Raw genomic sequence first — 15,631 nt, 5'->3', positions numbered from 1 at the left:
GGAGTGCTGGCTGCCACTCGCTCTCCCAGTATTCAATGTCGTAGGGGCTCGTTGCCTTTCGAGGCGAATCTTAACCCCTGCAGCGGACGAGCGTCCGCTGCAGGGAGCCGTGGGACGGTGGCAGGCAGGGAGATGAAAGTCTCCCTGCCTGCCCCAGAACGTATGTATAGGGAGGTGGGCTCCCCGGGAGCCAGGCAGCACAGGCTGCCCCCCGGGAGAGCCAACAGGGGACCGGGTATTCACTGTACCCGATCGTGCATATGTAATGATCGGGTGCAGTGAATATATGAATATCTAAGGAGCGGCTCCCGGCCCCCTGCTGGCTGCTCTGTGTAAAAAAAATATATATATATATTTTTTTTTATTAAATATATATTCATGTGCTATACGCACATGAATAAAAATAGCATGCCCTTTCACAGAACAAAATTCCTGATTTTTTTACACCAAATTTAAAACAAAAAAACTTATTTTAAAAGTTCACATTCCACTTCTCCATGAAAAGATGGAGAATTGCTACACGGATAGACACGGCGAAAATCACTTAGAAAGACGGCGAGAATAGGGTTGTTCGCTTTTTGAGACTAAAAATTCTCTGTCCAACGCAAGAAAAGCACAAACTCGCCATAAAACACGGCAAATTTTTCTCATTGAATACTGCCCTAAGTCAGACAGCGGCCGCCATCCCCAGGAGCAGCCCCCAGCCTGGTGGAGCAGCTGATCCATGATCCCCTGCGATAATGGCTGAAATCACACCATGTGTACAGGGCTTTACCCTATCTACACACACCCGCAGCCTAACACTACACACACACCCACAGTATAGCCCTAATCATACACACACACACCCGTAGCATAACCCATCCATACACACACACCTGTAGCCTTACCCTATCCATACACCCACCCGCAGCCTTACTCTATCCATACACATACACACCTGTAGCCGAACCCTATCCACACACACACACCTGTAGCCCAACCCTATCCACACACACTCCTGCAGTCTAACCCTATCCGTACACACACAGCCAGCCACATTCTAATCCTATCCATAACAACACACCCACAGCCTAACCCTATACACACACAGCCTATCCCTATCCAGAGACACCCCAGCAGCCTAAATCTATCCATACACACCTGTACCCTAAACCTATTCACACACATAGTCTAACTCTATCCACATACACACACACGTAGCCTAACCCTCTCCATACACACACCTGTATCTTAACCCTATCCCTACACAGACGCAGCCTAACCCTATACACACACACACAAACCCATAGATTTATACACACACCCAGCCATAGCCTAATCCTATTCATACACACACACACCTGTAGCCTAACCCTGTCCATACACATCCACACAACTGTAGCCTAACCCTATCCATGCACACCCATAGCCTAACCCAGTGGTTCCCAAACTGTGTGCCTAGGCTCCCTGGGGTGCCTTGGGACACTTGCAGGGATGCCTCGGGTTGGTCGTCCAGGACCAATTCAAATTATTTATGATCAATTATTTCTGAAAAAAACAGTGCTGGTGGCTGCCAATCATAAAATGTGTACAATCAGAACCAAATCCTGCCCTTTACCACATAACAACCTAAGAAGCACATATAAACACAATCTTCTTAATTTGATATATATTTTTGGGGGCCTAGGGGTGCCTTGGAAAAACTCTGATACTCTAGGGTGCCGTGATTTGAGAAAGTTTGGGAACCCCTGGCCTAACCCCATCCATTCACCCCCTCCCACAGCCTAACCCTATTCTTTCATACACCCTGGCCTGCAGCATAATGGTGGGTAAATCTCGTGAGGGGGCATGGTCGTACGGGAGGGGATGGTCATTACTCAATTTCATAATTCTTTATTTATTTAAAAGCTTTGTAATCAACCTGTACCTTTAGATGACGCATCTAATAAACAGTTGCATCATCCAAGGCAAGAACAATAACAAGCAGAAGAACTCTGTGTCCATTAAGTGTTTATACATAAATATCTGACTGATAAACATTGGCCTGTGCATGTTTTTGCAGTTTTTCTAGCAGGACCTGTGTTGTGCCAATGATTCTGCTCATAACAGTGCTATTTCTAATACTAAAAGTAGTAATCTGCAATTATAGAGGCTAGGATTTGTTGGTGTAAGGGCCATATCTCTAAAGTTCAAACTCACTACAACTCTCTGCTGCAACTGCATTAGTGTTTTGTTGTAAGCACAACTATGACTATGGGCCTTATTCTAGTTCACTCTTTCTGACTAAATCTTTCTTAGATGGACAAAACCATGTGCACTACAGGGGGCAGATGTAAAATGTGAAGAGATAATTAGATTTTGGTGAGTTATTTTGTTCCTGTGCAGGGTAAATACTGACTGCTTTATTTTTACACTGCAATATAGATCTCACTTTGAAGTAAAACCCCACCCAAATCTAATTCTCTCTCTACAAGTAACATCTGCCCCACCTGCAGTGCACATGGTTTTGTCCATCTAAGAAGGAATTTGTCAGAAAGAGTGAGCCAAAATAACCCCTTATATGCTGACAAGCCCTTCCTATTGTGAACATCTACTCTGAGCATATTTAGACAGTAAAATCATACTTGGTGCTCAAGCATTTGATGCACCATCCATACTTGCACCAGCCCCTTGCTACTGTAAGTGCAGATTTTCTGTCAGATTATGGCCTCCAATGTGAACATTTAAGCATATGATCACAACAGGAGCGGATTGGGGAAAAAAAGTGGCCCTGGAAAGTATCTGGAAGTGGCCTCATGTGGGCAGAGGCAATTCAATAATGGGCAGAGCCAGCATAACAGTAGGTGGGATTACTACTTCACTATACTTAAAGACACACTGAGTGACTTTTCCCAGGGGGGAAAGACTTTCCTTAGCAGGACGGTATGGAAAGCCATCCACCCCGTCGCTCATCTGCTGGTAATAGATGAGCGGCGGCTGCCAGCGATGATGCTGGAGCACTCATTGCTGCCCGTACGCACTGGGCGGCTTTTTAGCTGAAAGCAACGAAACTGAGCTGCTTTCAGCTAAAAAATCACCCAGTGTGTATGGGCCTTAAAGCATCAATAGTGTCTGACTAACCATCAAATGATTTTTCCTCTCTGCGGCCACATGCGAGGGGTTGTGTAAGCGCACACATCCCCTCACATGGTAGCAAGGAGATTCAGGCAGCGTGCGATCGGTGGGGTGGCGTTAACCTGCTCACTAGGCAGCAAATATATGCAGCCTATTGAGCAGGTCTGAACCAGGCCCTTTGTGCAGTGCAGGGAGAAGCAGCCGGTAATTCAGCTGCAATGTGACTAGAATAATGGGAATTACAGGTTACACATATACAACTGAGCATTCACTCAATAAGGGTGAATGCATAATGTGCAAATAGCGTTAGCTAATAGCGATGAAGCGTTCGCGAAGCGTACGCTGACCGCACACCCCGTTACCCTTTTCCCCCCATACAATTGATGCTAGGTAGAGTTGCGTTCCATGGTTTGCCATCTCACACGGAACCCGTAAAGCAGCAGGAACACGCTGTTCCTACGCACAGCACTGTGTCCTACCTGAGCCGGCATTCCCTCACTAGCGGGGTGGTGTTTTTCGACACCCCTTTCAAATCACCCCACAGTGGGAATACTATTATAGGGGCCGGTGACAACTTGGACAGGTGAAAACGAGACTAGAACGGGAATCATACCAGTATCCGGGGTGCACTGCTGCATATTATAAATCCTACAAGATATCATTTGATAGATATACCTGTCTGGGCAAATCTGCCATATTCAGTGCGTGTATAATTATACCACATGCCAATTGATATATAGATGTGGTTGGGTTGACAGCAACCGACGGATTTGAATACTATTAGCACAATAAGATATTATCTGTGCATTTAATAAAACCCAGGGACACTCTCCTAATACAGGTACTCCCTAATGAGCGAGGGGGTGTTGTTTTTTTAACACACTCTGCCAGTAACCCCACAGCGGGATTATCATAAGAAGTATTTGTGACGGCTCGGACAAGGGACGGCCAGGCTGGAACGGTAATTATACCCGTATCCAGCTTGAACCGCTGCATACTGACGAGCAGCAGAGTTATCCCCGCACCATATACAGTAGCCCTTGTATATTTATACTGCATACCAACTGCTAAAAAACACGAGTGTAATACCAGTAATCAGTATACCTGTGTGCCACAAATAAAATAGTACACAATTTGGGCATACTACATAATCAGGAATATTTTCCTGAACAGGTAAAAATTGACACAGCCGTGCAATAAATATCGTCATACACACAAGGAGATTTGTCACGCAATCTCAATCAGCAACAAATAAACAAAGGGAATTTGGGTATTGTGGTCCCACGGGGTGATCATTTTTAATTATGTATGTTCATTGATGTATGTCTTGTTTGGTTTTATTTCGCTACTTTTAGTAAATACACAATAAAAGTTACATTTGAATGTGAAAATCTTTAGGTGCACCTCCATGGACACACTTTCCTATTCTACCCAATGTGCATGAATGCATAATGCCAGAGTGCAGCTTCAAATCACTTTTTTTTTTTTTAAAGCTCCCATTTAATCTTCCACAACAATAATTTTATCACATGAAAAATGTGGCGCCTGGTGGCTCCTCCCACATTTTATGCAGACCTGCTACTACTGCTGGAATGAGACTGGCACATTGTCAGGGATTAGCAGAAGCAGGCAGCGGAGGCAGGAAAGGGCACAAACAGTGGTGAATTTAGGGGTCAGACCACCCCTAGGCACAAAATTTTGTTATTTTAATTAAGTTATAATTCCTAATGCTCCACAGACATGAAGCGATTTGGTCATTGAGTGTCCTGTTTTCATCAACAACCAGCGATGGTCGCTGATGAAAATGGAGGCAGTCTCTCCTAAAAAGTGAACAATGCAGGAGCTTTCAGTGGAGTTTAGGGTTAGGCTGAGATAGAGGAAGTTGGTGTTTAGGCTGTAGCAGGGAAGGGTTAGGGGGTAGGTGGAGGGGGGGTGACGGTGTATAGGAGGGTTAGGGGTAGGCTTCCAGAGCTGGCTGTTAGAGTTAGGCTGCAGCAGGGAAGGAGTAGGGTAAGGCTCTTGGAGTGTAATGGATAGACTGTGGGAGAGGATAGTTAGGATTATAGGATTAGAGTCAGGGGAGGGTTGGGGTCAGGCTGCGGGTGGGAGATGGTTGGGATTAGCCTCCTCCGCTTCCCCAGCAGTACAGCGTGCCTCCTGTACTCTTTTTTTCTCAACCCCCCTGCCTTGCAGTCACAGAGGAAGCCTCTCTGTCAATCCAGCAGCCTCCTAATCAACCTCCCCTCACCATCACGGCCCAAAGCGCAGTAATGCATCCTAGCACTGCAGCCAGCCCACCCCCGCTCACCTGGGCTGTTTGCTTGTGGCCATGTTGTCGGCGCCTGTTATGTCCCTGCAGCTGTTACCAGTAACGGGGACTGTGTCCAGCGCTGGCAGTGAAGTGCCATTGGTGCCGGTCTCTGTAAAGAAGTTGCCACCTGGAGAGAGGCGAGCGAGCCTCGCATTACAGGCAGCAAGGTTAGCCTGCCCCTCGCGGAGCGGGAGGAGGCGTGCCACTTCAGACTCCTGTCATGCTGCTGCAGGAGCATGCCCGTGTTTCCCTGCCTCCTCCCACCCACTGCATAGAGAGAGACCATTTGCCTGGCCTCCTCCTCTCCCTATAGTTACACTCACCCACCGAGTTCCCGTCACCCACGCCTTGTATCATCGCCGCTGCGCAGAGTAGTGCACCGCTGCTGGAGGCTGCCAAGAGCAGGTCCGTGTGGCCCCGCCTCCTCTGACTGCACATAGAGTATGTGCAGTCAGAGGAGGTGAGGCCACACGGACCTGTTCTATGCAGCACGCGGGAAGAGGTGGGGCCACATGGGAGGAGGAGAGGCTGCCGAGGCCAATGAATATCAGCATTTGGAGGGGGCTGGGCCGCCACTCCGGGACATGGTTTGCTGCTGAGCTGCATAATGGGCAGCGCCGGCTTAAAGTTACTACACCTGCCCCATCTTTTGGCCTCACTGACATCGGCCTCCCGGTAAAAATAATGGCCAATCCGCCCCTGGATCACAACCAGTTTAATAACTCAACCCATAGTTGCCTACCATTCTGCATTCTGCAGGACACTCCCTGAAATAGCAGCAATCTCCCTCTCTCCCTCACTAGTCTAGCAATCTCTCTCATTTCACCTAGCCTACATTACACTGTTACATTTTTTTGGGGGGAAAAAGAATGAGAGATACATTTACATTGAATCATCAGCACCATTTCCCAGGACTTTACCAAGTACAGTAACTCTTATACTAAATACTTTGTGGCTCATCTACATTTGGATATGTAATTTTAAAAGATTCCTCTCAGATGTAGCAATACACACCCACGCTTCTAGGTGCCACGTTCACAATCTCTTTTCACAATCTCTCCATATATGGAACTAGACACATCCTTCGGGAGGAGCATGACATGCCCCCTCAATGGGCGCTGTGCAAAATTCTACAGCCAAATTATATTCTCCCTCACTTATGCTCACCCAGACAGTCCAATAACACACCCATGAAACAACATTTCTCTTTACATTTGCAAAGCGGGATACGGTCATTGGGTCACCAACAAGTAGGTCGACACTACTAGATCGACATGAGTTTAGGTCGACATGCCGTAAGGTCGACATTACTTTAGGTTGACGTGGTCATTAGGTCGACATGGGTTAGGTCGACAGGGTCATTAGGTCGACAGGTTTATTAGGTCAACATGGTTGTTTTTTTTACTGTTTTTTGAGCCGACAGGCGATCTTTCATGCCCTACCATCCACTAGGGCGTGGTGGAAGAATAAAATAGTGTGCCGAGCGTAGCGAAGCCCCGTGCCCCAAGCATGGCGAGCCATGTGAGGGGATGTGGTGGTACGGTTCGGTGCCCATGTCGACACGACAGGCGGTATTTCATGCCCTACCATCCACTAGGGCTTTGCAATGTTTTAGAACCATCGATGTTTTATTTCCAATTGTAGTAGTTTTACCATTCAATGGCTGCATTCTGATGTTTGCTGTCATCGAATGGAAAACTTTCAATGGTGTTGTGATGGTCCCCCCCCAGCAGTGCTTCAACACCCCCCAGCCAGCCATGCTAAAGATGATTGATGAAATTACAGTATATGAATATTTTTTTCTATCAAATTTTTTATGCGATGATCAGTGACCGCATTGGAGGATTCAGTTTTCGGATGCCCAGACATCATTTGATGGAGGGCTTCTATATGTCCATACCTAGTCCATGTGAGCTGAGCTGAGCTGCTGCTGCTGCTGCTGGACGACGTGCTCAGTATCTCCCTCTGCTGGTGCCTGTGGAATGAACACTGCTGGCTCATAAGCTCTCACTGAGAAGCAGAAGCTATTCCCCTATCCTCTGGCAAGTGCAGTCAGATATGGGAAAGGGGGGCCTGGGGCAGAGCCAGATTAAGGTCTAAATGGGCCTGGAGCTGAATGATCAAGGGCCTATTATGTGCAATAATAGGGGTTGTGGTCAGCACCTAATAATGTGGGGGGGGGGGGGGACCAGTGTTCTGGTTGGGTGGTCTGCTCATGGGTGTGCCTGTATTTGTGTAAATACTTTCAACTACCATATATACTCGAGTATAAGCCTACTTTTTCAGAACATTTTTTATGCTGAAAAAGCCCCCCTCGGCTTATATTCGAGTGAGGGTCCCACTTGAGTCAATAAGTTTTCCCAGTTTTTTGTTGTAAAATTAGGTGCATCGGCTTATATTTGTGTCGACTTATACTCGAGTATATACAGTAATTATATATGCCTGGAAAAGGCAGGGGGCTGGCATAAGAAAAATGCAGGGAGATATATTGGCGGGTGCACCCGCAGGATGTCAATGTCCTAATATACTTGCGGGGTGAGGTGGCACTGCAGTCATAAAAAAAATACTGAAGGCCGAAACTTGGTAGACAACATTTCAGCACCTTTTATGTGGTCACCTAAGTTTACCACACCATATACCCCTTATACAAATCATGCAACACAATAGTAACCCCCTTATACTGTACTTGCCTCTTACACATTATGCCACATGGAATGAGCCAAAATTCACACCCACAGAGCCAAAAGTCACACTATGGCACACTGATTGAGTCACAATTCACGTTATACCGCACAGATTAAGGCAAAAGTCACATTGTGCCACATGGATTGAGCCAAAATACTCACTACACCAGGCATATCTCAACAGTGGCCCTCCAGCTGTTGTGAAGCTACACATCCCAGCATGCCTTGACATAGTTTTAGCATTCCCTAATAGCAAACCTGTGGCAATGCATGATGGGACTTGTAGTTTCACAACAGCTAGAGGGCCACTGTTTGGACATGCCTGTACTATACCAAACAGATTGAGCAATAATGCACAATATGCTTCATAAATAGGGGCATTGGCACGCATTACAAATTTACACCATAATGCCCATTACATGTTAAGACACACACCATAATTTCCATTACGTATTATGCCAAACACCATAATGCCTATTAAAATTTATGCTACATACTGTAAGTGTTGCTTACCTACATGTTCATTGCTAGGGGTGCCATGCTCATTGCCAGGGGTTCCATGCTCGTTGTCATGTGGGATTACATGCTCATTGCCAAGGGGGAATACATGCCCGTGGTAACTGGGGGACAGCCACCGCCGGGCAAAAATGACAGCCATTGACAGCCGGGCAGAGAGCAGGGGGCAGGGGGCTGCCCGGCTGTATTCAGAGCACTGCTATTTGAAATAATACCCCTTTCACACCAGAAAATGCAGGGACTTACCCGGGAATATGGTCCCAGGATCATGCAGGGACATTCCCGGACTGACCCCTTTTACACCAGCCTAGTCCCTGCATTTTCTGGTGTGAGGGGGAGAGCCCACCCCCACCCCCCCTTTAAACAACCAGCTATATCTTCGGGAACCAACTGACCCATTTACATGTAGGCTTCGAATGATTTTGGTCACGTGAAACTGAGCCATTTGGTTCCAGAGAAATCTGTCCTCAAACAACATCAACAGCCATGAAATTACATTTCAGAAATGAAAAAAAAATTGGTTTACCCGCAATATCTCTAGAACCAATGAACCCATATGGGCCAGGTATCAGATTGAAGGCCCAGCGATTTGAGTTAGACTGAGATCAACCTCGAGCTTCTGTGATTGCGAATGGGGAACTGGCAGCCGTTGGAACCGGGTGGAGGTCGGAATTAGCGGGTCCCATGTTATCTTATGGGGAAAACGTTCCAGGATGGCCTGGCGGTATTTCCGGTTCCCGGGGGGCTAGCGACACGGGGCTGGGCTCGTTGGAAAGCCCTAGCCCTCAGCTACAAAATGGGCCTATTTGGAGAGTGGGCCTGGAGCTGTAGCTCCATCAGGCCCATTGTTAATCCGGCCCTGACAAAAGGGTAAAATAATTGTGCGCCTGGAGACGGCTCGGATGTAACGGGGTCCCCGGCTGCAAGCGGCAGGAGACGGACGCTCACACTGTGTTCACTACCAGAAAAAAAGGAGGTACACTGCGTTAGGTATTGATAGGCGTCCCTTGTGGGAAAGAGTGGGAAGGAGTTTGCTGGGTATTGAGCACAAAGTTCAAAACACTGGAGGCTGGTCCGGATCCTTGTGCATGTAGCGGTAGGTAGGTAGGTAGGTATGGCTCTGTGGCAAGTTCCCTCCTTTTCACCAACGCGTTTCGCCGGTATCGCGGCTTTATCAAGGTGTAAACAACATTGGAACTGAAGGGTTTATATACCCATATATCTATGTTAATTGACATCCTAATTGGCACCTGTGTTAGTACACAATTAAGTCAAGTTGTTAAAAATTACATATACGTTATATTAATCGCATGAGCAGGAGAAAGAGACACAATAAATCATAATTGTCAATAAAAACAAGTATTGTGAACCGCATAAAAATCAAGTTTTGTTTAATTAAGGAACCGGAAGTGATGTTCTGGGATTCAGTGGAACGCACATCAGTTCCGAAAAGCAGGGCCAGATTTGTCACTATGCCCACGAGGCACGGGCCTAGGGGCGGCACCTATTATGGGTGGAAGCTGACAATCCCTCCCCTGCACCCGTTGAAGTTTTTTTTCAATATAGTACTGTGGGCAGTCCCGCGCTACCCTCTTCAGCACCGCAGACACAGACAGAGGCAGTATATAGAGTCCCTCCCCCCTCCAGCACTGCCCCAGTCCCACACTCACCCGCAGTGCGGTCCCAGTGTACTCACACCAGCAGCACCTCCCCGCACTCACCCCTGCCTCCAGCACCACAGCTGAAGTCACGATACATGTCCATACCCCCACCGCCGGCGCTGGTAAGAGGGAGCTACCAGAGCCAGTGAGCCACGGTCTTATTGTACTCCAGCGGTGTCACTTCAGTCCTGCGCTCCTCCCTCCAGCACCGCATAAGCCGTTCCATGCTCCCCCACCAGCGCTGCTGAGAGGGAGAAACTGAGTTGGTGAAGGAAGACTCGGCGACCCTGAGCGACTCCAGTGACCCTGTGCTGCCATGGCTTTCAGGTACAAAGTAGTGAGACCAATACTACTGTGTACTGTGGGGGTGGGAAGGGTGGGATGGGATATTAAGAGGAATAAGGTGTTCCAAACCCCTGCGCACTCTCTTCTTCCTCCTCTGTCTCCCCCAAGCCCTCTTCTCTATTTTTCGCTTGGTACTTATATGTTAGTTGGGCGCCCACTAAGTTATTTGCTTGGTGGGATATTGGCATCGCATCACATGTGCACTTTTAGTGTCACACTATGCGTGCGATGCAATGCGATATTGCTAGTTAATGGTTTTTTTGGCCGGTATATTTGTTCCCGCTGTTATCGCATCGTATCGCATTGTTCAGCACACATTTTATGACAATGCGATATATTAAATAATGTATTCCCTCCTAATGTAGGTAACCCCCAATTATCCATATGACCCCATAGTAACCCAACCAGTATCCACACCACCCCATAGCGTTGCAAGCGCAGCATTGGCCCACTATCCACGCCAACCCGAAGTGTGGCGAGCGGTGGCGGAACGCGTCCTCCCAACCTTTTTATACCCCCACTATACACGTCGGCATGCAGACGGATGCCGAAGCACTGACACACACTAACACACAGACAGATGCTGACACGTCGACACACAGATATTGACACAAGGACAGAAGGATGTTTATAGTATAAGCATCTCAAGTACTCAGTACTTCCCAATCTCACCTCCCACGCACCTCACAGCTGAGCTCATTATTACAACTCCCCTTTTGCCCCGCACCTGACTGCCTTGAATTAACGTTTACTCTCCCCCAACTCCAATGCACACCTCACAGCCCTGCATCAACGTTAGCCCCCCACACCGCCAGCATTTCCTCTTACCCCGCTCATCTGGGCAGATGTGCCCCTGTGCAGAGCCCCCTATACACGGCAGCCGAGAGAGTGCAAGAGCAGGTGCCGCTGACCGCAGAGGAGGAGAGCACCAGCCACACTCCCAGCCCTCTGCTTTTCACAGCCAGAGGCAGATCAGGTTCCGGCAGTCATACACTACTCCCGTGACATATGCTGGCATGAGGAATAGCTTGCAGAGGGGAGCGTCTCCCTGGCTCAGCAGCGCCCACCTCACCCACCCGCAAGTCTTTCCGGGTTCTGCTAGCGCTGCTCTCTGACCTGTCAAGATGCTAGGCTCTGGCGCTCTTCTCTGTGGTATGGTTGGGTAGCCCTACACCTTACCATGTGCCACTCCAATCAACGGCATCTCTCTCTGGAATTGCTGAGGGGGGAGGGGTGCTGCAATCGTGCAGGGGGTGCTAGTCATAAGAGGTGCCTGTGCACCCCCAGTGCACACACCTATGCTTGTTCTGTGCACAACATATTACAATGTAAACCAAATAAGAAGGCTTTAATTAACGGTAATGCATCATGGGGAATAAGATATTACATTCTATAGCTTTCATATTGTATTAAGGCTTCTTATACTATATATGATCTAACATTTATGAAAACTGCTGAAACTCTACCACTCAAAATAAAAAAAAGTCTGATTAGTTTATTAAACATTTTACTGATATAAAAAGCAATGTGCGGCCTTGTGGAGGTAGGAGGGCCCTGCTCGCAAGTTTACAATCTATAGGGATACAATTAGAGATGTGAAGGCTCTGATTTTCTCTGATGTACTCTGATTTCAAAGCAGGATCTTATTGGCTATCAACTATCAACAACTGTCATGTGATTTGAGATAGCCAATAAGATCCTGCTTTGAAATCAGAGTAAATCAGAACCTGCACATCTCTAGTGATAATAGGAGAGATACATAAGGGTAGAATTCCATAGCATGGCAGTCCCATCAGATTACATTTTTGATGCTTTAGTTTTGCCTGTCAAAGTATAGTGATGTAGTAATCCCGCCTACTGTTATGCTGGTTCCACCCATCATTGTTTTGTTGCCACCCACATGAGGCCTCTTCCAGAAATATTCCAGGGCCACTTTTAGTCCCCAATCCTCCCCTGGTCATGCGTACTATAGGCTTCAATGTGAGGCAGCATATATACTCCATAATACATGGGAAAGTGTCAGCTAGGGACATGTAGAGAGCATTACAAGAGGCTATTTTGAGGCGTACATTGTATAATACAAAGTTAAATTATGAATACAGAAGTAAGATTGATGTCAAAATAGAAGAAGATGAAAGAGCAATTTATATGCTTCAGAATTTAACACCAGTTTGACTTCTTGGTTAAAAGCAAACACCGCGACACAGTGAGAGCAAAGCTATTACAGTTTCAAGAAGGTGTTCCCTGTGTATCTAATGCGAAGACAAATGCATTGCAAGAAAAAGTGAGCAGTTTAAAGTATTTAGGTACAAGTTTTAGAATTTTCAGAAGGAAATGAATTGCAAGCATCAAGTGCAGAGTCAGAAATGTGATAACAAGGTTCAGACATCTCTGAGTGTAACCACAGATAACCACAGATAAGATTCTTGGTATATTGATTCAGGTGCTACAGATGATTTTGGTCCCCTTGGATAGATTTAAACATTTCTTATAGTCCTGAGTGAAACAGAGTTTGTGAACAAACCATACACTAGTGGAGAAAGCAAGGTGTAGTGTATACTGAAGGATGCAAACATAGAGAAACAGTGAAAGTCGTGTCTATTGCAATCTACTTTAAGAATCGTTCTCATCAGTATCCCTAGGACATAACACTATTAGGGGCCTGGCCAAAACGAAAACTAATTATAAATCATATGAGAACATTTGGAAGCACTGCTTATGTTTACATTATATAAAAGAAATAAGATGCAAGCTGGATGCAAAGTCAATACAATGAATAATGCTCTGAAATTAAGGCTACCGACTGTGGAATCCAACTTCAAGAAAGATTATTAAGTGAAGGACTGTTGTATTTGAAAAAACAAACAAAAACAATACAGGTTGCAGAAATGGTAGATTTTGACATGCAGAGCAAATAGGTGTCTTTAGACACGCAAGCAGCTAGACATATTTCTGAACCAGAAACTATAACAATGGACGTTAAATCAAAACAAAGATCATCTTCTTGTTCAAACACTAGCAAAACACCCAGAAGATATCATGCGGAGGTTGCAAACATTGCATTTTGTGCATCTCAGTGTTATAAGCTGGTGCTGGTCCCGACTGCTACTAACCTGGTGGGTAGCAGGGAGCAGTGCGGGCACATGTGCACTACTGGTCCTGGCCGGTGCTATGTGACTGGGACAGTGGGTGTCCCCGTTTGCTGGGCAACGAGGAAGCCAGATGGCCCCCTGAAGGGACACTTCAGAGAGGCAGATGTGCTGCACCCCAGTTGAAGCTACTTAGTTGTTTAAAGAGACTTGGCTGGGGGGCCTTTTCATTGGCTACATGCCTCATTATCTAGCAGTCAGCCCATCCATTGGCTTTAAGGCAGTGGTTCACAAACTGTGTGCCTAGGCACCCAGGGGTGCCTCAGGACACTTGCAGGGGTGCCTTGGCTTGGTGGACCGAGATCAATTCATATTATTTATGGTCAATGTACCAGGCAAAACCAGTGCTTGTGGCTGCCAATCATAACATATGTGGACAAACAGATGCAAATCCTGTCCCTCACCAGATAGCTGTGACATATAAACACAATGCACTTACTTTAATATATTTTTTTCTGATTTCTTGATAAGAAGCATTTGGGTGCCTTGGAAATATTTTGATGTTCTAGGGTGCCGTGATTCAAAAAAGTTTGGGAACCACTGCTGTAAGGGAACAGTGAGTGACTGTTATTGGTCAAACACTGTTATGACATAAGTTTCTTATATAGTTAATCTCTGGTGTACCGTAACACTCAGGAGATCCAAAAGCCACAATAAGAAGTCACTACCGGTAGGTCACACTCCTGGGGAGAGGAGACAAGATGTAAAGACCTTCCCCATCCTGGTCATAGACGTAGTCTTATACTTAACATCAGTGCTATTTTTCAGCAGGCTCCAGCAGGAACTGAGGCCCTTATTCTAGTTCACTCTTTCTGACAAAATCCTTCAGGCAGGTGTTAATTGTGCAGAGATAATTAGATATATAGTGTGGCGAGCGCAGCGAGCCACCGTGCCCGAAGCGTGGTGAGCGCAGCGAGCCCCGCGAGGGGACGCGGTCTCATAAGAAAAAGGGGAGTCCAGATATTACATAAGTACCCACATGTGATACACTTATGGCATTGCAATCAGTTAAGTTTCATGCTCTGTAATATGCATTAACCCATTCCCACCCCAATCCATTGTAGGTCCGCATTTACTGCACCTGCGCTGAGACTCAATGCAAGCAGATGTAGATCTATGTAGCGGTGGAAGAGAAGATAAACCCTTTTCTGCCATCCATCAGACTGGAATCTGTTCCATTGGAGTAACCAGATGCCTATTGATTTGGCATTTGGGTGCACAATCAGTAAAACACATTAGTGTGACATCACTGGGGATTTCCTCCACTGTCCATCATTCTTGTACCCCGTGGGTATTAAATAAAAAATAATAGAATAATATATATATTATTGGTTAGCATTACTGCCTCACAGTGCTGAGGTCATGGGTTCGATTCCCACCATGGCCCTAACTGTGCTGAGTTTGTATTTTCTCCTTTTGCTTGCATGGGTTTACTCCGGGTACTCCGGTTTCCTCCCACAATCCAAAAATATACTGGTAGGTTCATTGACTTCCAACAAAATTAACCCAAGAGTGAATGTGTGTGCGTGTACATGTGGTAGGGAATATAGATTGTAAGCTCCACTGGGGCAGGGACTGATGTGAATGTTCAAATATTCGGTGTAAAGCGCTGCGGAATATGTGTGCGCTATATATATATATATATATATTTTTTTTTTTTTTTCATGAAGTGATAGCACAAATACAGATATGTATGTTCCAATGAAATAATGGACACGAGGGCACTCACCGGATACATCAATGTCCTTTAGGATGACATCAGTATCCATGCGCCATCAAATGAAAATGTTTACATTTCAGTTCCGAAGAACCATTTTCAAGACAGACAAGCAGAGACAACAATCCACCTGGCAGGCAGCAGACACATGT

Source organism: Crinia signifera, chromosome 1 (genome assembly GCF_055691185.1).
Source record: "Crinia signifera chromosome 1, ASM5569118v1, whole genome shotgun sequence".
NCBI classification, from domain to species: Eukaryota; Metazoa; Chordata; class Amphibia; order Anura; family Myobatrachidae; genus Crinia; species Crinia signifera.
This window is presented reverse-complemented; position numbering follows the sequence as displayed.